Source organism: Anomaloglossus baeobatrachus, chromosome 2 (assembly GCF_048569485.1).
Source record: "Anomaloglossus baeobatrachus isolate aAnoBae1 chromosome 2, aAnoBae1.hap1, whole genome shotgun sequence".
Classification (NCBI taxonomy): Eukaryota; Metazoa; Chordata; class Amphibia; order Anura; family Aromobatidae; genus Anomaloglossus; species Anomaloglossus baeobatrachus.
The window spans coordinates 119,459,158-119,483,838 of NC_134354.1; the positions used below are offsets into that span (position 1 = coordinate 119,459,158).

A 24,681-nucleotide genomic window follows, 5' to 3' on the forward strand; every position below is an offset into this window, starting at 1 on the left:
TGTAACTCCCCACAGCAGGCAGCACTCATTCAGCCTCAAACCATAACACTCCCACCACCATGCTTGACTGTAGGTAAGACAAGCTTATCTTTGCACTCCTCGCCTGGTTGCCATGGGACCATAATGACACCAAAAAAGTGAAAATGCCAGAGGCAAGTTTAAGACCATTGCAGGGACCTTGGATTAAAGCACCACTCCAGCAGTGAAAGAAAACAAACGCTGGAGTGTTGCTTTAATGTTATAAAATGAGTTGGTGCCAACATTTTGGTGCAAACACACTCACTGATAAATGTCCCCTGATGTTTATTAACTACTAAAAAAAAAAAGTTTTAGTGAATGAAATTTTATGACATCTCATCCTTAGGTCAAATAAATCCATGGCATGAATTGACCAGCGCTGTGGATTTGACAAGAACAATGTGTGAATGTATGCTGCGGATATTGACCACTGATTTCATCCTTTGTAATAGAAAGGATGAGGTCAGCTGTAAAGATGAATCATTTGCATACAAGCAAACACGGCAATATCTGTACAATATTTTCCTCAGTATTACTGCTGTTAATTTGCTGTGGGATTTCCACTGCATAAATTCTGCTGCAAATACATAGTAAGTATATATACTAAATGTAGTAATAGTGGTGGGGACCCTAAAGCATGTGACATTGTGTGACATTGGAGTGATATTGAAAAAGAGCTTTCACTCTCATCCCCCATACACTTTACGGAAATCTCTCTGTCACGTATAAGGCTATAACTTTTTCTGAAGGGCCTCATCTTGTTAGTGGTGGGGGAAGAAAAGTAATTCAGAGGTGGTACAGGTAGAAGGAGCTCAGTCAGTTGGGGGGGGATAAAGGGGAAAAAGTGGCTCAGCCAGTCAGGGGTAATACAGGAGAAGGGGATGTGTGGCGCCCTGGACTAGCCAGGTCGTCACAGGTAACACACACACCCACCCCCACTAGACAGTAACATTAGCCAAACACAAAATCCGTGTTGCCTCCCTCCAGGGTCTGATGTCCACACCAGGTGGGGCGGAGCCAAGCGGTTGGCCCCACCCACCGAGGAGTTCACAGGCCTGGAGGCGGGAAAAGTGACAGTCCGGTGGTAGAGTTCAGTTTAGGAGGTTGAAGTGAGAGGAGTAAAGTGGAAAGTGTCTGGGTTTGTGGCCCAGGCACTGACAACAAGGTTGGCAGACGGTGGTGGCCGTCTGCAGGAGTGGTGAATCAACGCGGAACCGTAGGACCGGGGTCGGGCAGTGGCCCGCTGGTACCGACCGGGGAGCGAAGTGAAGCCAGCAAACACAGGTAGGGCCATCGGACCCCGACTAGGGTTGGAATCACCGTCAACAGTCAAATCCGTGTGTGACAGGAACCGGACAGGAACAGGTGATAGGCGGTTTCCTAACAGCCAAAAACCCGTTAGAAGGCAACCGTCCACACCGTGAGGGTATACAGCTACCGCCTAAGGCTAGAGACCAAAGGGCCAGCGCCTGCGGGCAAACAGGCTCCTCCGGCATCCATACACCGGGGAGCGGACTACTGTTGGGGACCCATCGTAGTCAAAACAGTACACAAAGGTGCAGGGAAAGACAGCCGCCATCACCTGTCCGGGGAGAGACACTGCAGCCGGCTGCGGGACCCGTCCAAGCAGCCGTTTGGTTTACCGGAGACTTTGTGCATCTCTTGCTGAGTGAGTACACCCGTGCCATCCGGCACCGCGCCGTGCCGTCCCTGCGACCCTGCACCTCACCTACCTTGCCTCCCCGTCTCACCACCGGGCCCCGGGACCACTGAGCCCTACCCATGGAGGGGGAAAACAACATCCCAGCTGCTCCCTACCATCGCTCCCGGGATCCCCATCACCAGCAGCGGTGGTGCCCATCTTCACCACAACCCGTGGGTGGCGTCACGGACTAAATCCCCCAAACCAACCACCCTTTTCACTCACGGGCGAGGAGCGCCGCTCCAGTCCCCAGATCCGGCCCACCGCTCGAGCTACCGAGCACTCCTATGGTGCAATAAAAAGAATAAAACAAATGGAGCGGTGCTTTAAACATTTAATTGCCTTCCTTTCAATCTTTCATGCACTAATATGTCCTTGCTCTGCAGTTAGGTCCAAAAATATACACAATTTTCCATATGCAGTCTGAAAATGTAAAGTGGCAGAATGATGGTCTCTTTGTGTGCACCTATGCCCGCTACTGATGCAACCCATAATATTTATTTTTTTTAACCTAAAATGTTTTTATTAAAGATTTTATACAATACATAAATCAGACAAAATCGGGGTCAACATAACCCCAAAATCCCCATCCCTCCCTCCCCCCAAGTGAAAAGAAAATCAAAAAATCATGTATTTGACTGTTCACCACATGTGATGAATAGATGTCATAGTTCTCTTTAGAAAATACAATGTCCAAGGGTATACGAGAGGACCAGGATCATCAACATTCTCATCCCGGTTAACATCATGTATGCCAGAAGTTAGATAAAAGCAAGCAATTAGTCCATAGAAGGAAATTACAGTTCCCACATTCCATACAACATTTCAGTCATTTATACCATGGCTTAAAACAAGCCCAATCGGAACCTAAATAAGTCCCTAGATGCCAGACCGGAGACGTCTACCCACGGGGCCCAGATCTTTTCAAATTTGGCCATACAATTCCATTTTAAATATATTCCCTTCTCCAGGCTTATCATCCAATTGATCTTGTTAACCAACTCTGATGTGGTTGGAACTTGATCTGAAATCCCATATTGTGATATTAATTTCCTTGCCATATATAAAACATACGGGCAACCGCCTCTTTACCCTCCTCCTCCACCTTCAGGTCTTCGATATAACCCAGGATACATACAAAGGGGGTGAGGCTCAGATCTATGGTATACACTCTATTAATGATTGAAGTCTCGCCTCTCCAAAACACCTCCAAACTAGGGCAACACCACAACATGTGGAGCATGGGCGCTGAGTCCGCCCCACATCGCGGACAAGTGGAGTCCAGTCTGGCATCTATGTCAAACAAACATTTTGGGGTACGATAGACTTCGATGAATCACATACAGCTGAGACAATCTGTGGGCTTCCCCCCAGAGACAGGTCGGGTATTCTTTCCAATATTTCCGCCCACTGATTGTCCTCAATAGGTCCCAACTCTTGTTCTCATCTCCCTTTAGAGTTCGGTGAATGATGCATTAATAGCCTGTCCAGTACTTTACCATACAATACAGATATCAAACCAGATGAACCACTTGAGAAAGCTATTCTCTGAATTATTCTATTGCATTGGATTGCATGACCTGCTATACTGACTTCAGCACGGTATGCATGTCTTAATTGAAGGTATTTATAGAATTCGCCATTCAAAAACCCAAACTCCAATTGTAACTTGGAGAACTCTTTAAAGCTATCCCAGTCCAGTAGCTGCGTGAGTCTGACCAACCATTTCCCCTCCAGCCTTCAAACCCCTCTAGTTTATTTAGATTGAGCAGCCACGGGGTATCCCAGACAGAGGTAAACTGCAAGGGTCTCTTGATGTCCTGCATATCTTTAATTTTATCCCATAACTTATAGTTTCCGGGGACGAATGAAATTTACCTGATTCCAGGACCTCGTAAAGGCTAGATGATTTGAAATGTTGCTTCAATAAGACTCTTTGCGGGCCTCCCCCCCCCCAGATCATCCCACCCTCGGATACGTTGCATTTGGGCGGCTGCAAAGTACGCCCATGGATTCGGCACTGACAGTCCTCCTTTGTGTTTATTTCTCTGTAGCGTTTCTAATTTAATTCTTGGACTATGTCATCCCCAAATGAGTTCCCTAAAAAGTGAATTAACTTTATAGAAATATCTCTGGGGTATCCAGTGTGGAGAATTATGTAGGACGTACAGCAGCTGAGGCATCCAAATCATTTTCACCAGGTTCGCCCGTCCCATCACTCCTGCTGCGCTGAGCTGTCAGAGCCCAGAGGCAGAGGGAGAATGATGGAGTAGGGAGGGCAGTGCTCCCTGTTTCATCACTGCTTTCAACTGTATCGGCATCCGCAATTCTAATACACTTGAGTGCGATGTTGGTTGTGGCAGCTCAGTGCTGCTATGGAGGTTCCTCAACTCACGGGTTGGGTGGTCTGCCACCATTGGCGGTACACCACTGCTTCAAGGGAAAGCTACCACCCATTAAATATTCAGTATATCAGACCAGATTGTGGACCAGATTGGTAGGCATTTTTCTTATTTCTAATATTACAATGCAGGAATACTTTTCATCTAAATAGATTTGGAAACTACATATGTAAGACAATTATGGTGACACATACCTTTTGACCAACACAGGCATGTTGGTTTTTATTTGTTCTCTATCAAGCGTTATAATTAGAAATCCCAATTTACTTAATGTTAAGTGTTAGATAATTCTTCTTTTGCAAATGTTATTGTGACTATGTGTGAAATATCTAGAAGGCGTCTTAATCAGATTTCCAGCAATATTGACAAGGTAGCAATGACTCATTCTCACTTGGGCACCGTAAATAACTGATCTACGCTTTGCTTGGTAGCCTCAGTGCTGTGTTATAGCTGTGTGATAGCATGGGTAAAATAAACCACGTAAGACAAAGATAGATGAGTATTCCTACATCTCTCCTTCATATATATATATATATATGTAAACTACAATCCTCATTTTTCGTGATTGGCCATCATGCTTGGCACTGCTCGTTACTCGATCAACCATTGGAGTGCTCAATACTCGATTAAGTATTTTGATACGCAGGCTCGAGTTCCTGCCTCACATTTTTCACAGCTTTTTTTAAGCCACTAAACATGCGGGCATTGCTTACCAATAATGGTATGCTGTAGCCATGTTGGCTCCTGGCATTACTGTGATTGTCCGGCTGCATGGTTAAGCTTCAACTCCTGGTACCTTTGAAAATCAACAGCTTGTTCCATTCTTTCCTTCTGACGAGATTTGTGGTGACACCAAGTCCTCATGACATTATTAAGGTAGATCTGGAGGGGGACCAGGAGAATGAATTTGAGCGAGCTCTGGGATCCAGGTGGATGAGGCACCGTCTGCAGTATCTGGTTAAGTAGAACGGTTGCAATCCTGACTATACTTTCTGGGTCAATTCAAAGGACCTTCATGCTGATCACCTGATAAAAGAGTTCCATCACTATCAGTGTTATCAGAGATTGGCGATTTTTTAGGGTCCAAAAGGCCTCTCGTAGAAGGTGAGGTACTGTCATTGCTCCACTCTGGAGTACGAACCGGTGATCTCTGGTTTTTGGTCCGTTTCTTTCTTGGTTAGACTACAACCTGTTTTGTGCTTGTCCAACTGCTGAAATATCTCTTGTCTTTCTTTTTTTGTTTTCCTGTTTCACTTCTATTCAGGTGTGTGCACTTTTTCATTTTATATTTACTAATCACATGCCTCAGAGCTAGCTACATTTCTGGTTGGATGGTTGTTTGGAGTCCCAACTTCTCGGTTAAGGTTTTCTGAGACATTGCAATTGCTATTTTCTGCAATTTGTTTGTATGAATCCCTTCCCAGTTATCTCCTATTTTGTTTCATTTAAGTTTGGGAGGGTTTCCATGTATTGTGTTATTCTTTTTGGTTTCTTGCATTTAATCATTTCTGTACGACTGTGTTTGCACGTTCTTAGCCCTATGTCTCACTCTCTGTCTGCCTGCACTTCATTTATGTTTATTGTTGTTTTTATGTTACACTTAGGGCGCAATTACGTGATCTTAAGGTGCCAACCTCCAATGTCAGGCAGGGACAAATCAGGGTCAGGTTTAGGGCAAGTTCTGGCCTGTTTTGGGACCTGTACATTTCTGGTTTTACATATCCCCTGGTTTATCAACGGGAGTGTGAGAGTGTTGGGGTTCAGTTGTAACAGTCCAGTTTTGGGCACCACATTTTAAAAAAGACAGAATAACTGGATCAAGTTCAGAGAAAAGCTGCCAGGATGACTGCAAACTGTCGTTCGAGGAATGGTTAAAAGATCTGGGAATGTTTAGCTTGCAAAAAAGGCTAAAAGGAGACTTAATAGCTGTCTACAAATATCTGAAGGGATGTCACAGTCCTTATTCTCATTTGCACATGGAAATATCAGAAGCAATGGAATGAAACTGGGGAGAAGATACAAGATTAAATAGAAAAAAAACTTTTTGACAGCGTGATTACTAAATGGAACAAACTGCCATGAGAGGTGATGAGTTCTCCTTCAACTGGAGTCTTCAGAGGATGGACGATAGCGATAGTTTAGTGAATCCTGCATTGAGCGGGGGATGGGCACAATGATCGTGGAGGTCCCTTCCAACTCTGAAATGATATGATTCTATGATTAAGTGGAGGAAAGTGACTTCCGGTGACGTCCTGTTTGAGACTCCCCTCAAACAAAATGTCACTGGAAGCAAAAAACAAATTACACATATAGGTAAAATAATGTCATAAGTATCAGACAACTCCCTGAACTAACATAAATAATTTTTATTTTGTAAAATAAGATTTTTACAAGCTTTCTACAAAAGAAAGGTTGCAGTTGTCCTTCTACAATAAGACTTGTCCGTAGTCGTCTTCTGCTGCAGCTTCCTGCTCCAAGCTGTGACTTTAGGCATACCATTAAGTATCAGTCAATCACAGATGCGCTTATAAAGGGGTCTATGATTGGTGTCACTGATTTTTTGCATGAGTGTACAGCCCTATAACGGTAAACCTGTATAAAGGGCTCTCTCCAGTTCCCATATAGTTAAATGTACACACTAGACATCATTCTCTCTTCTTCCTTTTATGCCTCCTCACAACTCAGCGGACCGACATGAGAGAAGATTGCAACCCCTTTATGAAGGCTGTTATCCACATCACAAACCTAGCACTTTCCCCCCCGCATAAAAGCTGGTGTCCTCAGGACTGAGCATTAACCTGAAAAAGCTGGTGTCTGAGGCACTGAGCCTTGACCCGCTCCCCTCCCACTCGCGATCGTGCATGCAGATGAAGCAGACACCAAAGGGAATCGCGCACATTGTGTGAGGCTCCATTTTTTGTCTCTCACATTATAGAGCCGGTGGCAGCATCAGAATTGAGAGAGCAGCAGTCTTCAGTAAAGCAGACATGCCCCCCTCCATCTGCAAATAACTATGGAACAAGCCCCTTCCTATTCTTTCACATATGATGTTGACACCGGCTCTATAATGGATTAATAACTTTCAGCAGTTGTTTGAGCCCCCCTCCTTCTGGACCCCAGTGCAGCTGCACTGGCAATATGTCTGCTCTTGTGCCCGATGCCATTCTTCACTGGCACAGAGCAGCCGGCAATACAGTGGCTTCTTCAACAGAGCTACATCTTCTTTGCCTCTCTCCTTTGTAGACTGGGCAGAACTCTCGATATTATACTGATTGACAGCCGACTCCCTACTGCCTAACTGGTAGGTGGTAGAAGTGGAAGGGTGTAATTGCCACGCTGTTGTGCAATAATGATGAGTGCTTTATCTTCAAGATGTGACTTTATTCTACATGTTTCGGAGTAACCTCCTTCATCAGGATTATCACAGTTACCATTTGGCAATTAATCCTTTCCACTCCTAGCGGCTATCACAAAGTATCCTTGATGTTGGGGCTGCAGCAGCTGATTTTTCAAGATTCTTCCCAGTGGTTGTGTCTGACACAACACCTCCAGGTGAGCAAAACCTAAATTGCAGGTTCACCGTAACTCACAGATAAGACCCTATTTTGTGCTTACTGTTGTGACGCCCTGGCCTATCAGGTCATCACAGGGTATTGTGCAATCTGCCCTCCTGTGCAATATCCACCTCCTCCTTGGTTACGGGTCCCTAACCAATGGTGTTGCCAAAACCAGCTAATCAAAATCCTAGGAACACTCTGCATCACACCCACCAGACACACCAGTGGACGGCCTGAGTGGAATAGGGTCGCCCACTTGGGGGGTTGGTTAAGGGGAGGTCAGGAGTGTCAGGAGTAGGACAGTGTAGTGTTGTAAGTGAAGGAGAGAGAAGGTCAGGAGCTGGGATCCTTGGAGTTACTATGTAGCAGACCTTGGTCTGAGCATGGTAGGAGCTGGACCCCTGGTTGCAGGGGATCGTGACAAGGGGTACGGTATTGTCGTGGATGACAGCCAGTGGCCTTGTACCATCACCGAGCTGGGACCAGGGCACGGCGGGGTATGTGGACCCTAGGTCAAGGAGTAGCTTCAGGCAACCTGACAATTTACCCGACGAGAACGGAGGGTTCAAGATCTGCTCTCCACCCGCTCCAAAATCGGCATACTAGCGCAATGAGGGGGATAGGACTTTCCACACATATGGTCCAGGAAACCCAAGCGTGAACCCTGAGAGCAAGCTCCCTCAGTTAGCCACACTGGGGAGCGGGACCCGACTAGTTTCAAGCTATAGGGGCCAACTAAGAAGAGTACAAGGTGCCAAGGGAAAGGTCACAGATCAACAGGCAACACCAGCAGAAATGGGACGCAACCGTGCTCCCCTCAGTGGCAGCGGTGTCCAGAACTTTGGTTTACTAAGTTGTCGGTGTCAGCATCATTGGACTGAGTGAGTACACAATTGACCCTTACCTCCCCAACGGCACATCCCTGTCACCATCACCGAGTCCTGGGGCATTCCCCCTACCCATGGAGGGGTTAAAGACCTGGCTGCCCACTCCATTGCCACCAGGTACTCCCCAGCTGCAGCGGTGGTACTCCACCTTACCACACACCACGGGTAGCGTCACAAACTGTAAATACACCGTCCCCTGTAAATATCCCCTTAATTTGAGTGGCTGCACGACCCCTGGGTCCGGACGCCCCTCAAGCCAGCGCGGATCCGGATCCGAGCAGCTCGGCTGCTGACGTGGGGGCGGCACACAGTTTCCTCCTATACTGCCTAACTGGGGGTGCGGATGTCAATCAGCATGGTGTTACCTGTCCCACCCCGTCTATAATGCAGAGGGGATGAGAAGCTGCTGCTCTGTTGATGTGACATCGGCAGAAACAGGTGAATTGCTGGCAGGCGTGGTTGGTTACTTCTTTTTGCTGACGACGTGCACAACAGGCAGGTAGATAGCAATTACCTGCCTGTTAGTGTTTAGTCACATTTTTTTTTCACTTTTTTAAAGTCCCAGATATAACCTTAAGGCTTTACACGCTACGATTTCGCTACAGCGATCTCGTTGGGATCACGGATTTTGTGACGCACATCCGGCCGCTGTAGCAATGTCGTAGCGTGTGACTCCTAGGAGCGATTTTGGATCGTTGCAAAAACGTCCAAAATCGCTCCTCGTTGACATGGGGGTCCGCTGCCAGTTATTGCTGCATTCGCTGGGGCGAAGTTGATCCTCATCCCTGCAGCAGCACACATCGCTACGTGTGACGCCACAGGAACGAGGATCATCTCCTTACCTGCCTCCGGCCACAATGCGGAAGGAAGGAGGTGGGTGGGATGTTACGTCCCGCTCATCTCCGCCCCTCCGCTTTCATTGGGCGGCCGCTTAGTGACGTTGCTGTGACGCCGAACGGACCGCCCCCTTAGAAAGGAGGCGGTTTGCCGGTCACAGCGACGTCGCAGGGCAGGTGAGTACGTGTGACGGGGGTGCGCGATTTTGTGCGCGACGGGCAGCGACATGCCCGTTGCGCACAAACGATGGGGGCGGGTCTCATACTAGCGATATCGGGCCGGATATCGCAGCATGTAAAGCCACCCTTAAGCTTTTTAACCCTAGAACGCACAAGCATAACAATCTACCATAGAAAACAAATGACCTAGCAGGCCTGCGAGGCCCCAGGTATGCGTTCTAGGGTTAATGGACAATCCCATTAATACCTATGGCTTTAGAATGGAATGTGATAAAACATCCTGTAGGTGTAGTGTTTAGGTGTCCCAATACTCTTGTCCATATAGTATTAATGGGGAAGGAAAACTCTGCATTTTTGGATGATATTAAATAAATGTTCCACTGTAGTGGCAAGTAAATATATGAGAAAAACAGTTTAGACCCATCCTCCTATTTATATGGGGGAGAGAGGATTAGAGGATGTGCTGGTGTTAATCTATGGATGGTATGATTTTCATTTGGAGATGGAGGTTATCTATGCAGAAATGACCTGACGGCTGGATTCTAGAATATAAACTACTTGCATCTTGGACGATATCAATAATTATAGTGAAGACCTGTTTCGTCCTTCACTTACCTGCATCAAAAGTAAACTCAAATATCATGACAAAAAGACCTATGATATTTTGTTGGACTAGTTGACTCCACAACTACATAAAACTATAAAAAAAAGTCTTTAAAATCTATACGCAGAAAAAGAATGTAAAAAACTGTAAGCCACTCTAGCAGGAGTTGTGATCACTGGCATTTGTATTATCTCTGAATTCACCCTTACATATGGTATATCAGTGATCTGCTATGGGGACCATGTGTCTTCCATCATTGGCATCTATACATTATCCATATGTCACAATGTTAATATTAATATGTGGACTCTGTGTAGAGAACATTTAAGACCAGATTGAAAGTTGCATTGTCTGAACAACTCAGGTCAATCTTTTCATGGGTTACTAATGTTACTGAACACTTTTCCTAAGAGGCAACAACATAAAAATAACATAAAGGTTACCAAGATTTTTACTTTGATGTTTGTCATTCTCTTTGTCAAGTTGCATCATTTAATAATCCAGATAGCAACATCTACAGATGGAACTGGTGTATTTTCAAGGGCTATATAAAGCAAACCTGTTAGGTGCAATATTCACCCAGAACCTCGAGCAGTTCTGGGTGCATATTGCTAATCAGTGCCTAGCAGTCCCAGGCTATAGTTGCATATGTGACACCCCAGGGCTGTGGGGTACTCGGTCCTGGGTTTGTGGTGCGCAGTGGGGTTGTACCGCTGTGACGCCCTGGCAAAACCAGGTAGTCACACAGCAGGCCCCTGCATAACACCTTCCCTCACCTAGGTCACATACAGCCGACCTGAAACCCTAGTCAACCCCTCAGGGCAAGACAGGCACACCAGTGGGCGGGACCAGGCAGTTAGGAAATGCCCACCTAGGGGTCTAGACAACCCGGGGCGGGAAAACAAAAGAAAGAGGTTGTAGTTCAAGTTGAGAGGACTGGAGGCTGGGGCTAGGCGTAGCTCCAGCAGAGAAGTTCAAGTTGAACGGTGCCAGGGTTGGAGCCCAGATACCATGGCTAGGTGGCACACGGTGGTTTCCGTCAGCAGGAGACGGAAAGACGGCTCGGCAGATCCGAGGTGGACCGGGACAGGGTACCGACACCAGAGACCTGACCAGAAACCGTGCATAGAGGGGGTACTCGGACCCTAAAGCCAGGACCGGAACCAACGGCCTAGCTAAGCAACCAATTGAGGGCAGGATTATAGGTCCTGTCCCAACCAAAGTCCCAAAAGCAGACAATTACCCACAGAGACGGATAGGGTAACCGCCAGGGCCCATAGATCCCACGGGTTAGCGTCAGCAGGCACGGCTCCTCAGGCACACAGAAAGCCGGAAGCGGAGTCCCGTGTTCCATACCGGGAAGTCTAAACACACAACCACAACTAGTGCAGAGGAAAAGATGACGACCACCAGCCCGGGTGGGGGACCAGAGTACAACCGGCCGCGGCGGCTGGCCACCAGCACCTTGGTTTACCAAAAAACACATGTGATTTATTTGATTGTGAGTAACCAAACATCCCCTGGTATGTCTGGGCGCACAAGCCTCTGCCATAGCCATACCCTGCACAGAGACACTGGGCCCAGGGGCAACCATCTCTACCCACGGAGGGGTTAACATCCGGCTGCCACTACATCTCTATCGGGTATCCCACAACAGCAGCAGTGGTGTCCCACTTCACCACACACCGTGGATGGCGTCACGAACTGAATACGGCCAAGGTTGTACGACTACGTCCCCCTTTTCATTCAGCGTGTCTGCATGACCCCCGGGTCTGTAGGATCCCTCGAGCCACACAGCGGGTCCGGATCCGAGCAGCCCGGCTGCTGCGGGCGTGGGGGCGGCACACCGCCCCTGCAGCAGTCAGACTGCTCGGATCCGGGGTTGCTGTGGCTCGAGGGTCTCCGGACCCGGGGGCTCATCCGAGATCTGTCCCCGTTGGTATTGCTGATGGTTCCGGACCTGCCTCCATGCACTATGTTTAGACTTTTCTGAGTGACCCCTCAGCCTGGAGCTTTCGGGGTCCCGCTCCCTACAATTAGTTAGAGGAGCTGTGCTCTCGATGGCTGACACTCGGGATCTCAGTGGGCCGCATAAGCTGGAAAGCCCTACCCCCCTCGTTGTGTTGGTGCCTTCGATCTCTGAGCTCTTGGGGACAGTTCATAAAGAGACTATCCTCCACAGGTTAATTATCAGGTTGCGTGAATCCCTGATCTAGGGTCTAGTACCCCGCCATGCTCAGTATCAGTCAGGTTACTAGATTTTCCGGTGCCGACCGTTCTCCAAACCTAAGTCTGGGCACCCTTCTCCAATACCCTGCGACCGGGTCTCCGACTCCTCCGGTCTGTGACCTAACCAAAGTCTCCCAGGGAGCTCCAACTCCCTTCAGCTCCTCACTCTCTTAGGGCTACTACTCCACTGACTATCTCCCTCCCACCAGTCTGCCTGACCTTTAGGCGGGTGGCCCTTTTCCAGCTAGAGCAACCACTGGTGTGCCTGACAGGGTGTGGTGTGAGGTGTGGTTAGGATTTGAATGCTGATGGAGCAATACCAAAGGTTAAGATCCCAGAACCATGGAGGGTGAGTTCTGCACCATACTAAAAAGGAATGCAGTTCCCTGTGACACCCTTATTACTTCAGGCGCGTCACAGGGTCAGTCGTGGTCGCGGCCCGTTACTGTAGCCCTTGGGGTGCCGTCCCTCAGAAAAGAAAAGGGTTTTTTAGTAAAAGAAAAGAAAAGGGGGAAATGAAAAATTATAATAAAAGAGTTCTCAACTACGCCACTTGTGGTGTGCGGCCAGATTATTTGGGGTCGCCGCTGCAGGTTTCTGCTGGGGCTGGTGGAGTGATGTAGCCTGGATGTTTGGAACCCTCTGCAAACTTCCACAGGTAACCCACGGTGACTGGAGTACTGGTTCCGTACTCCACAGTCCCTCACTCCTTTTACAGCTCTCTGGTGGTTCTTCAGGTCTTTCTGTACTTTTTCATTTTCTACTACTTTACTCCTTCACTTCCTCACTCCTCTGCTTCCTCCCGCCAACTTCCAACTGACCACTCGGCCCTCCTCCTCGCTGGGTCTCTCCCTACAGGTTGGGTGGTTACCATCCAATCAGTGCCCTCCCCTTTTTCCTGTTACTAAGCAGTCTCCCAGTCTGGTGTTGGGGTTGTGCATGTGGCCTGAAGGTGCTGGTGTACTTGCTGGCACGGATATTCCGGGGTTTAGGTTTCCATGTGTTATATTTGTGGCACCTGGTACCGCAGGGGTGCTATACATATATAAAGAGATCATTAGAAAAAGTATTTCTAAAGATCCTTTATGATATCCTAATGAGGTCAGGGACTTGTTGCAAAGGCATTAGTTCCTGTGCTCATTCCATCCTCTTAGCATGTTAGAACACCCACAGGGCGTGCTGACATGATATTCATTGCCTATTGCCCAGCGTCATCATTGGCAGTGACGCGAAAGCCTGTCCATTGCACCGCCTCAGAACGCCGGTATTAGAGTCAGTGCACTCTACACAAGTTTGAAGTCGGGACACGTTCACCTGGCTTCATAGTGCACATGACCGGAAGTCCAGGGACTTTTGATCATTTGCACTGAGATGAAAACCAGCGTCAGACACGGTGACAGCAGAGCGTTGAGCAACCATGCCTCTGACGCTGCACATTCATGAGCATGTTAGCATGCCTACAGGGGCGTGCTTACATGCTTATAGGGACCAACTGACCGAGAAAAGTAACGCCCTTGCGACTAGTCCCTGCGCTCATTAGCATATCATAATGGATCTTTAGAAATACTTTTTCTAAAAATCCCTGGAACAATAAGGCAGGGATTAGAAATATGCACCCAGATCCGCTCTTGGTTCTGGGTGCATATAGGACCTAACAGGTTCCCTTTAAGGGTCATTCCTATATTATAATTACTACTAATGTTATTAGTATACTACAATCATAAATTAACTAGTCTTCAAAAACAATAAATTATTGCATGATGCTTGAGATATCACCCCTCAAAATCCCAAATGTCAAAAATTTGTGAGTAATGCCTTGCCCATGGATCACTCCATCAACTCTAATTCTTTCCCTGAAGGGTGGGCATGCTCAGTATTTTTGTATAGCAGGTATCGTAATTATTCTGTGCAGAGAGCTGTCTCATGTGCACTGGCGCTATCATCATTGCACAGTATGGACATGTGCAGTCTCCACTTGCTGCTTTCAATCAAGTGTCAGCTATTCATTCTCCATGTACGCTCTTCATCTGGGTGATGGGCAAAGCTGAGCAATCACAGAACTATTATTCACTTAACCAATTGAGAACTAATTGAGGAGAGATTCTTGGAAATTGTAATTTCCCAGAAGCACAGTCTCATCACCCAACAGGATGACTTATTCTTCTACTGGAAATCAGTGGCACTAGTGGGGGAGAAACTACTCAAAATTTTAAGCTTTTTGGGATAATAGGGTAAAGGGGGATATAGTTTAGATTTTAGAACTGTTTTGGCCAATTGTGGGACAACCCCATTAAGTAAAAGTATGCATAAATGGTAATTTCAGTGCTAAATTATTTGCGCCATGCAAAGGATTCTCAGAATTAATGCCAGTGAAAATATCCCATTAATAGTGGCAACAGCTGCATTGCCAACCTGAATGCCCTACTATTAGTGCTTGTTAAAGGGGTCCCATTATTACTGCCAGTGACGTTATCCCATAGTTTGTACAATTAGTGAATAAGTCTGTGTATGACCATTAAAGAAATCTAGACGGAGGAACAAAGCACACAATAGGGTGATACCCCCGGGAGAGTGGGTGTTTTTGGGGGAGTTGGGACAATCACAACTTGTACATAAGCATGTATAAATATTTGAACCAATTAAACATTAAGAATTAAAATTAACATAAAAAAGCAAAAAAAACCCAAAACATTAAGAATATCTTCCCATATCTATGTAAGTTGGTGGTCGTCATACAACTTTGAACCCCCCCCCCCCCCGAAGACCACAACCAAAATGTTTTATGATATTTTTTGCTGGCATTGTTGTAAATTTGGCCGGCGCCATCTAGTGGCCAAAAGGGTACAGCGTCTTATTGAATGCTAAGTTATTGTAATGAATATTGTGTTCATACGTGTATCTATATGCCTTTAAGTGTAGAGAGTGTTCTATGTAGGGTCTTTTATGATAGGAAAGACTATATTGTGCAAAGTGTAAGAACATTTTAGATAAGGTGTTAGCAGTGTTAGACTCGGGTTCAGCAGGTAGATGTTGAGATAGTGATAGTAAATGAACAGTCTGTCTGGGATGTCTGGGATGCAAGAATCGGGTACCTTGGCCGCATCCCACAGCAAGTGCACCAGGGGTTAAGGAGAAGGTTTAGCAATTGGAAGAAGCTTGGGAAGTAAGTCATGGGACAGGGAAAAGTTAAGAGGAGAAGATGGCTCACTGAGGAGCAGGGTGTGAGTTGTGCTGGGGTCGGACCAGTCCTCTTATGAGCAGGTCCCCATTGTCGCTTGGACTGCTGGGCGAACATAGAAGTATGCAGGACCCTGAGGAACGAACGGGACAGACCTGGGTTTCCATGTAACTGTGACGCCCTGGAACCCAGGGGTCACAGAATAACATCACATACACACACCCCCTCCCCTGGTCAGGAACACCATTCAAACAAAACCATTGTTGCCTCCCTCCAGGGTATGATGTCCACACCAGGTGGGGCGGAGCCAGGCGGTTGGCCCCACCCACCGAGGAGTTCACAGGCCTGGAGGCAGGAAAAGTAGTCAGTTAGAGTTAGAGTTGAAGTGGAGAGGTGGAAGAGAGAGAAGGAGAGACTGTGTGTGTCTGGGTTGGAGCCCAGGCACTATCAGCAAGGTCGGCAGACGGTGGTGGCCGTCTGCAGGAGTTGGTGGAGGTCAGCAGAACCGTAGGATCGGGGTCGGGCGGTGGCCCGCCGGTACCGAACCGGGGAGCAGATTGAAGCCAAGCACCAAGGCAGGGTACTCAGACCCCGACCAGGCTCGGAAGCCGCCGTAACGGTCAAATTCCCTGATTGCGGTCTGGACCTCAGGGGTTCATTCCCAACCAAGTCCCGTCAGAAGGCAACAGTGTGACGCCCTGGGCAAGCCAGGGGTCACAGGTCACAACACCACACACACCCTACATTCCCTGCAGGTACACCAGCTAACCCAAAAATCCTTGTTGCCTTCCTCCAGGGGCTGGTGTTCACACCTGGGGGTGGAGCCAGGCAGTTGGTGTCCGCCCACCAAGGAGTTCACAGCTCTGGAGGCAGGAAGGAGCAGGCAGTTCAGCCAGGGAGGAGGAAGTGGAAGGAAGTGAAGTGTAGTGGAGCTGAAAAAGGAAAGCTGAAGTGAACAGAGTGTAGCTCAGGAGGGAGCTAGAGTGAAGTGAAACATCAGTGGAAGTGACAGAAAGCCTGAAGTTGGTCTGTGGCTGTGTGCCCAGACGGAGTCAGCAAGGTCAGCAGACGGCGGTGAAGGTCTGCAGTGGGACTGTCTGGAGGTTGCTGAAAGGACCACGGAGGCTGTGTGCCCGGGGGTCTGGAGCAGTATACAAAGGGCAGTCAGCACCAGGGCAGGGGCCTTTCGGATCCCGGCAAGGCTTGGAGTCGCCGTAAATTGCCAAATCCGTTAGTGAAGGGGACGTAGATCTCCCAACAAGCAAGTCCTGATTGACGGCAAAGGTCCAACCACTACGGGGAAACACCGCCACCGCCAAGGCACCAGTTTCCCAGGGCCGGCGCCTGCGGGCAAAGTGTGGAGCTCCTCCGGCCCAGATTGTAGTCGGGGAGCGGGTAACCGGTGGGAATCCATCGCTACCAAACAGACATTTCAAAGGTGCAGGGAAGAGACCGTCACCGCTAACTGCAGGGAACCGCAGCACCGTGAACCGTCCGAGGGACCCGTCCAACCAGCCGTTTGTTTACCGAGAACTGTGTCGTGTTTACTGGCTGAGTGAGTCCCTCAGTGCCGCAAGGCACAGCCCTGCCCCTGCGCCCCTGCACCTCACTGGGCCCCGGGATCACCAACCCCTACCCAAGGAGGGACAACACAACAACTGGCTGCTCCGCCTCACCATCCCCGGGATCCCCATATAGAGCAGCGGTGGTGTACACTCAATCACCACAAACCGTGGGTGGCGTCACGGACAATAAACAATCTCCCCAACCAAAATCCCCTTTTCACTCACGGGCGAGGAAGTGCCGCTCGAGAAACCCCCGGGATCCGGCCCACCGCTCGAGCCACCACTGAGCAGCAGCAGCCGGACCCGAGCAGTGGGGGTGAGCGTAGTGTGCTGACACCCTCCTCCCCGCCCGCGACAACTTGGCGTCACGAATAGGATCTCACCGCTCTGCCGTTTGGTAGAGGTGCGCCTTGTGACCGCCGGAGAAAAATTTCAGAAGCCGCCATCTTTGGCGCGAAAAGTTCCCGCTCGAGCGTCTTCTCGAGCAGCAGAGGCGCGAAGGCCAGAACTCCGCCCCGATAGGGGAGTGGCCGGAAAGAAGCTAAGGGGGACGGAAGCAAGATGTCGGCGCCCGATGGAGCCGCTGGAGGAGCGGCGGTCGCAGCCGCAGTGGTACCCGCGGATGGGAATGGGCCTGCCCAGGTCCCGGCCGCAGTGGCGGGAGGTGCCGCGGTCCCCGCACTCGCTCAGGTCATGCCGTTCTCCTTGCCCTATGCGCCCGGAGCTGCCTGGCTGCCGCAGTATGACGGGAAACCGGATGCCTTACAGGCCTTCCGGAAGAAGCTTGGCCCATTGCTGGAGCTGTACCCCCTGACCGATAAGCAACGTGCAGCGATAGTGCTGGGCCAGCTAACTGGTGCGGCGGAGCAGGAGGCGGAGACCTGGGCCGAGGGGGACCGGCTCTCTGTAGCCACCATCTTTGAGAAGCTACAGACTGCCTTTGAGACCCGGACTGAAGCTGAGCTGAGGATGCAGTTCTACCAGTGCCGACAACGGACTACCGATAGCATTCGAGACTATGCTTTACGGTTGCAAACCGCCCTCCGCACGCTAAAGCGGGTGAATCTTATTAATGAGGCGGATAGCAACAAGATGTTAACAGAGCAATTTGCGCAGGGGATGAGGTCCCCTGAGGATCGTAAACAACTCAGGCTGTGGGCCCTGGAACACCCTGATGTGGACTTTGCTGTGTTAAAGGAGCGGGCCATTAAAGCCCTGCAGCCCCCGGCCTCCGAAGCCCTGGAGCCAGCCCCGTGGCCCATCGAGACGGCTCCTGTGGTGGTGGCCCCTGCTCTACCAACCCCTTCCACATCCATCGCCCCAAGCAGCACTATGGAGGAGCAGGTCCGTCGCATGGACGGAGACCTCGCCAAGATCCTTGCCGCACTGCAACCGTTGACCAAATCTCAGCCTTCAGCACCGATACAGCTTGCTGACAGCCCTGAAGATGTCCCCTGGATGCAGCGGAGAAGTGCTAATCAACCGCGGAGCAGGCCTCCAACCTGCTACAAGTGCCGTAAGCCTGGGCATTACTTTTGAGAGTGCCCGTTAAACGAGCAACCCCTGGGGCCCCGGGCCAATCCTCAGGAGTAGAACCTCATGGCCCCTCGGACTGGCGGGATCGGTATATCGGAGCTCGACCCATCATTCCCGTGGTTGTGGACGGCATACCGGTGATGGCTCTCTTGGACACTGGATCCCAGGTAACCACCATACCTTATACATTGTACCAGCGGTATTGGGGGACGGACGAGCTGGCACCCCCAGATACTAGTATAATGCTGATTGCCGCCAATGGACTCCCACTGACTCAAGTGGGGTATAAACAGGTGGCCATGACAGTGGGGCAAGCTGAACTGCAACACCAGGGTATGATTGTGATCATGAATGAGCCCAGTGATCATAACCCGAAGATAGTGCTAGGAACCAATGTGATGGAGCACTGTATGGGTGATGTGTTGGCCCTACTGCAGCAGCTGGCCGCCACGGCGGCGGGGAGCCGACAGAGAGCTGTGCAGCGTGAGATCCGAGCCTTGATGTACCGCCAGCATGTAAATTCAACAGGAGGAGAGATTGGTGGAGTGAGAGTGATGGATGTGGCTCCGTTGCTTGTGCCCCCTAGAAGTGAGATGATGATTTGGTGTAGGGCAGCAGTAGGGCCTCAGGGGCGTGACTACCCTGCCATGATGGAGCCCATGCCCTCAGAGCACTGGCCCACCGTAATGGCCGCCCGAGGGGTGGTAGACGTGAAAAAGGGGAGGGTGCCCGTGAGAGTGCTGAATTGTGGGGAGGAAGAAGTCAGGCTTCCCCGGTATGCTACCATTGCCAAACTACTCACCCTAGACCCCCACACCATTAACGGAACCAGTCCCTCGGTCTCCCCACCTACTACCGGCACTTCCCCGCCGCAGGGGGAGGTAAAAGAGTGGCACCAACAGCTACATGTGGGCACTGATGACACCCCTACACATCACCAAACGGGGGTATACAGGGTGGTGCAGGAGTATGAACAGGTTTTCAGTAAACACCCACTAGACTTTGGGCAGATCAAAGGGGTCCAACATCACATCCCCACTGGTGAACACCCCCCTATCAAAGAGAGCTATAGGCCTATTCCCCCAGCACATTACCAGTGTGCCAAAGATATGTTGCGGAATATGAAGGAGGCAGGGGTTATTCGGGATAGCTGTAGTCCCTGGGCCGCTCCGTTGGTACTGGTCAAGAAGAAGGATGGTACCATGGGGATGTGTGTGGACTACCGGAAGATTAATCAGATAACCCTTAAAGATGCCTACCCGCTACCCCGTATTGAAGAATCGTTGGCCGCACTGCGAACTGCGAACTACTTCTCCACCCTTGACCTCACCAGTGGGTACTGGCAAGTAGCCGTGGCCCCGGAAGACCGGGAGAAAACCGCCTTCACCACCCCGATGGGACTCTGCGAATTTAATAGTATGCCGTTTGGGCTGTGCAATGCCCCAGGAACCTTCCAACGGCTGATGGAGTGCTGTCTGGGACACCTAAACTTCGAAACCGTCCTGTTGTACTTGGATGATGTGATCGTTTACTCCCAGACGTATGAAGCCCATCTGGAGCACCTGGCCGAGGTGTTCGCGTCCCTTGCGATGACTTCATCACTACGGGATGAAGTTAAAGCCCTCTAAGTGCCACCTGCTGAAACCCAGGGTACAGTACCTGGGGCATGTAGTGAGTGCAGAAGGTGTTGCCCCCGACCCTGAGAAGATTACTGCCATACAGGACTGGCCAAGGCCAACCACCGTAAGGGAAGTCAGGCAGTTTCTGGGTCTGGTGGGGTACTACCGGCGTTTCATCAAGGGATACACGAAGATGGCTGCCCCCATGCAAGACCTCCTCGTGGGACAGACCAAGGGTGGTAGACCCATCGGAGCCCCACTGGTATGGGAGAACGAGCACGAGGAATCCTTCCGTCAGCTGAAGGCGGCCTTGACCGGAGAAGAGATCCTGGTGTACCCGGACTACGGCTGCCCATTCATCCTCTACACAGATGCCAGCAATGTGGGTCTGGGGGCAGTCCTGTCCCAGGTCCAGGAAGGAAAGGAGAAGGTGATTGCCTATGCTAGTCGAGAACTCCGGCCGACTGAAAGGAACCCTGAGAACTACAGCTCTTTCAAGCTCGAGCTCCTGGCACTGGTGTGGGCTATCACCGAGCGGTTCCGCCACTACCTAGCCGCCGCAAAGTTCACCGCTTTCACGGATAACAATCCGTTGACTCACCTGGACACGGCCAAGCTGGGTGCATTAGAACAGCGGTAGGTAGCCAGACTAGCCAACTACGACTTCATCATCAAATATAGAGCCGGTCGTGTCAACATCAATGCTGATGCCCTCTCTCGAATGCCCCACCTGTCAGAAAGTGGATGCGAGGATGATGACCTCGAGGAGATCGAGTTGCCTGCATTCCACCGGCCATCAGTTGAGAAGGTCCATGTCCATCAACAACGGGTGAACCTGGATCCGCTGCCCAGTCAGAAGTGGCAGGAAGCTCAAAATCAGGCGCCTGCTGTCCGCCTAGTCAAGACCATGGTGGAGCAAGGCGTTGCTGGGATGGACCCTGCCGCCCCAGCGGAAGCCCAACGCTTGTGGAAGGAACGGACCCGGTTGTACCTACATAAGGGGCGGCTGTACCGGGAACTGATCAACCCGAAGACCCATGAGAAGATCCGCCAGTTGGTCATTCCCCAAGCTGATGTACCCACCGTTCTGCAGGCGTATCATGATGGTGCCGGTCACTTCGGATGGAAAAAGCTGGAGATGCTGTTGAGAGAGCGGTTCTATTGGAGTGGGATGCGGGAATCGGTGGAGGCCTGGTGTCGGGAGTGCGGTCCTTGCACGTTGAGGAGGAAGGAGGAAGGATGAAGCCAGCCAGAAGGCCCCCCTTCGCCCCATCGTTACATACCAACCGCTGGAGCTGGTCGCCTTGGACCATGTAAAGCTCACCCCCAGCCGAAGTGGGTACACCTACGCTCTGACCATTGTAGATCATTACTCCCGGTTCATGGTGGTTGTCCCGGTCAAGGACTTAACCGGCCATACCGCTGCGAGGGCGTTCCAGGCTTACTTCTGTCGGCCCCATGGATACCCTGAGAAGGTGCTCACCGACCAAGGTCCAGCCTTTGAGGCGGAGGTATTCCATGAGTTCTGTCAGCTGTATGGTTGCAAGAAGATCCGGACCACACCTTACCATGCCCAAACCAACGGTATGTGTGAGATGATGAACCATCTGGTCCTTGGTCTCCTCAAGACGTTGCCATTAGAGGAGCGGAATCTGTGGCCGGAGAAGCTGCCGGACTTGGTCGATATGTACAATAACATCCCGTCCAGCTCAACGAAGTGCACCCCAGCGTATCTGATGAGGGCTCGGCCTGGCCGGCTGCCAGTGGACCTGGAGATGGGGTTGGAAGCCCCAGAGGCGCTCCCCGCAACGGCTGAATGGGACGCCCGGCGGAGGGTGCAGTACCGACAGATTCAGGAGTATGTGGAGAAGAACCTGGGTCGGAGTCGAGAACAGCAAGAGCGGCGCTTCAATCAGAAGGCGGCTGCCGGTCCTTTCCAGCCTGGAGATGTGGTGTTGAAACGGAAGAGAAAAGCCCACAAGCTGGACGATCAATGGGAACAAACCCCCTACGTCATCCAACCCACAGGATGGGAAGATGGAAAGGCTTACCAGATCAGTCGTGACCAAGGAGGCACCTTGGCCACAGTCTCCCGAGACCATTTGAAAAGGTGCCCACCAGCATTGAGGACAATGGTTGAAGCACCAGTCCCTCCCCCAGTGGAGAAGGCAGAAGAGGTGATCCACACTGTGATGGGTGACTTCCCAGCAAACTGGCCTATGCAGAACGGCGCGGTGATTCTTCCAGTGATACTGTTCCCACAACCTGTGGATGAAGAAGTGGTGGAAGCGGTCAACCGTGAGCCGGAACCGGTGCTAGTGCCCAGGGATGAACCTATGCCCAGCTCCCCTATGCCTCCGCCTGCCCCACACGATAGCCGTGAGGAGGAACCAATTGTTCCCTCTGCCCCATTGCCTAGTCCCACTGACACCGGACCCCGGAGGTCCACCCGTTCCAACATAGGTAGACCCCCACTTAGGTACAGGGAGACCGTCCTTTAGAGAGGGGATCCGTAAGGCAGGTATGAGAATTTGTTTGTTGAAAAAGTTTGAAATGATAAGAAAAATGATACCGTGAAAGTAACCAGATTGTCTTTGTGATTTGCAACCGGCCGGAGCCGGCACCGTTGTCCCCGTGGGGACCGTTTAAAAAGTTTTGCATGGGAACTATCCATGGACAAGCCCGTGAACTTGCAGGGCAACCACAAACGTTAAGTGGCTTGTAAATATGTTGTTTGCCGTTACCGTTTCCGCAATGCCGCCTCCGGAGAGGCAGGTTGGAGGGAGGGCCCTCAGCAGAGCAGGCTGGGGCCCAGCCACCAAAGGAACCGGTGGCTACCCTCTGGAGGGGAAGGACAGATCCTGCTCAGGTACCGTGTGCTGGACTGTGGGTCAAGGGGTGCTGCCTGGGCTTTAGGGGCAGCATCAGGGCCAGGTTGCTTGGGTGGGAGAGAGCGGAAACCGTAACCGTAAACCGTTTGCAACGTTAAAGAAATGTGCCTCCCGTTTTGGGAAGAGTTATTATTAAAAATGTATTTTACCGTTTACCATGTTATACCCTTTTATGCTTTACAGAAAACAAAAAGGAAAATAAAACCGGTGTTGGACGGGCAGCCCGAGGACGGTCTGCGTTTTGCTAAGGGGGAATGTGACGCCCTGGGCAAGCCAGGGGTCACAGGTCACAACACCACACACACCCCACATTCCCTGCAGGTACACCAGCTAACCCAAAAATCCTTGTTGCCTTCCTCCAGGGGCTGGTGTTCACACCTGGGGGTGGAGCCAGGCGGTTGGTGTCCGCCCACCAAGGAGTTCACAGCTCTGGAGGCAGGAAGGAGCAGGCAGTTCAGCCAGGGAGGAGGAAGTGGAAGGAAGTGAAGTGTAGTGGAGCTGAAAAAGGAAAGCTGAAGTGAACAGAGTGTAGCTCAGGAGGGAGCTAGAGTGAAGTGAAACATCAGTGGAAGTGACAGAAAGCCTGAAGTTGGTCTGTGGCTGTGTGCCCAGACGGAGTCAGCAAGGTCAGCAGACGGCGGTGAAGGTCTGCAGTGGGACTGTCTGGAGGTTGCTGAAAGGACCACGGAGGCTGTGTGCCCGGGGGTCTGGAGCAGTATACAAAGGGCAGTCAGCACCAGGGCAGGGGCCTTTCGGATCCCGGCAAGGCTTGGAGTCGCCGTAAATTGCCAAATCCGTTAGTGAAGGGGACGTAGATCTCCCAACAAGCAAGTCCTGATTGACGGCAAAGGTCCAACCACTACGGGGAAACACCGCCACCGCCAAGGCACCAGTTTCCCACGGCCGGCGCCTGCGGGCAAAGTGTGGAGCTCCTCCGGCCCAGATTGTAGTCGGGGAGCGGGTAACTGGTGGGAATCCATCGCTACCAAACAGACATTTCAAAGGTGCAGGGAAGAGACCATCACCGCTAACTGCAGGGAACCGCAGCACCGTGAACCGTCCGAGTGACCCGTCCAACCAGCCGTTTGTTTACCGAGAACTGTGTCGTGTTTACTGGCTGAGTGAGTACCTCAGTGCCGCAAGGCACAGCGCTGCCCCTGCGCCCCTGCACCTCACTGGGACCCGGGATCACCAACCCCTACCCACGGAGGGACAACACAACAACTGGCTGCTCCACCTCACCATCCCCGGGATCCCCATATAGAGCAGCGGTGGTGTACACTCAATCACCACAAACCGTGGGTGGCGTCACGGACAATAAACAATCTCCCCAACCAAAATCCCCTTTTCACTCACGGGCGAGGAAGTGCCGCTCGAGAAACCCCCGGGATCCGGCCCACCGCTCGAGCCACCACTGAGCAGCAGCAGCCGGACCCGAGCAGTGGGGGTGAGCGTAGTGTGCTGACACCCTCCTCCC

The 24,681-nt window shown here is 50.8% G+C and overlaps 1 protein-coding gene across 2 annotated transcripts in view; it reads right to left on the reverse strand.

The window, feature by feature from the left end:
* Positions 1–24,681, reverse strand: part of RAP1GAP2 (RAP1 GTPase activating protein 2) — a 1,154,914-nt gene that overhangs the window by 994,682 nt on the left and 135,551 nt on the right. The gene's annotated exons all lie outside the window — the stretch shown is intronic.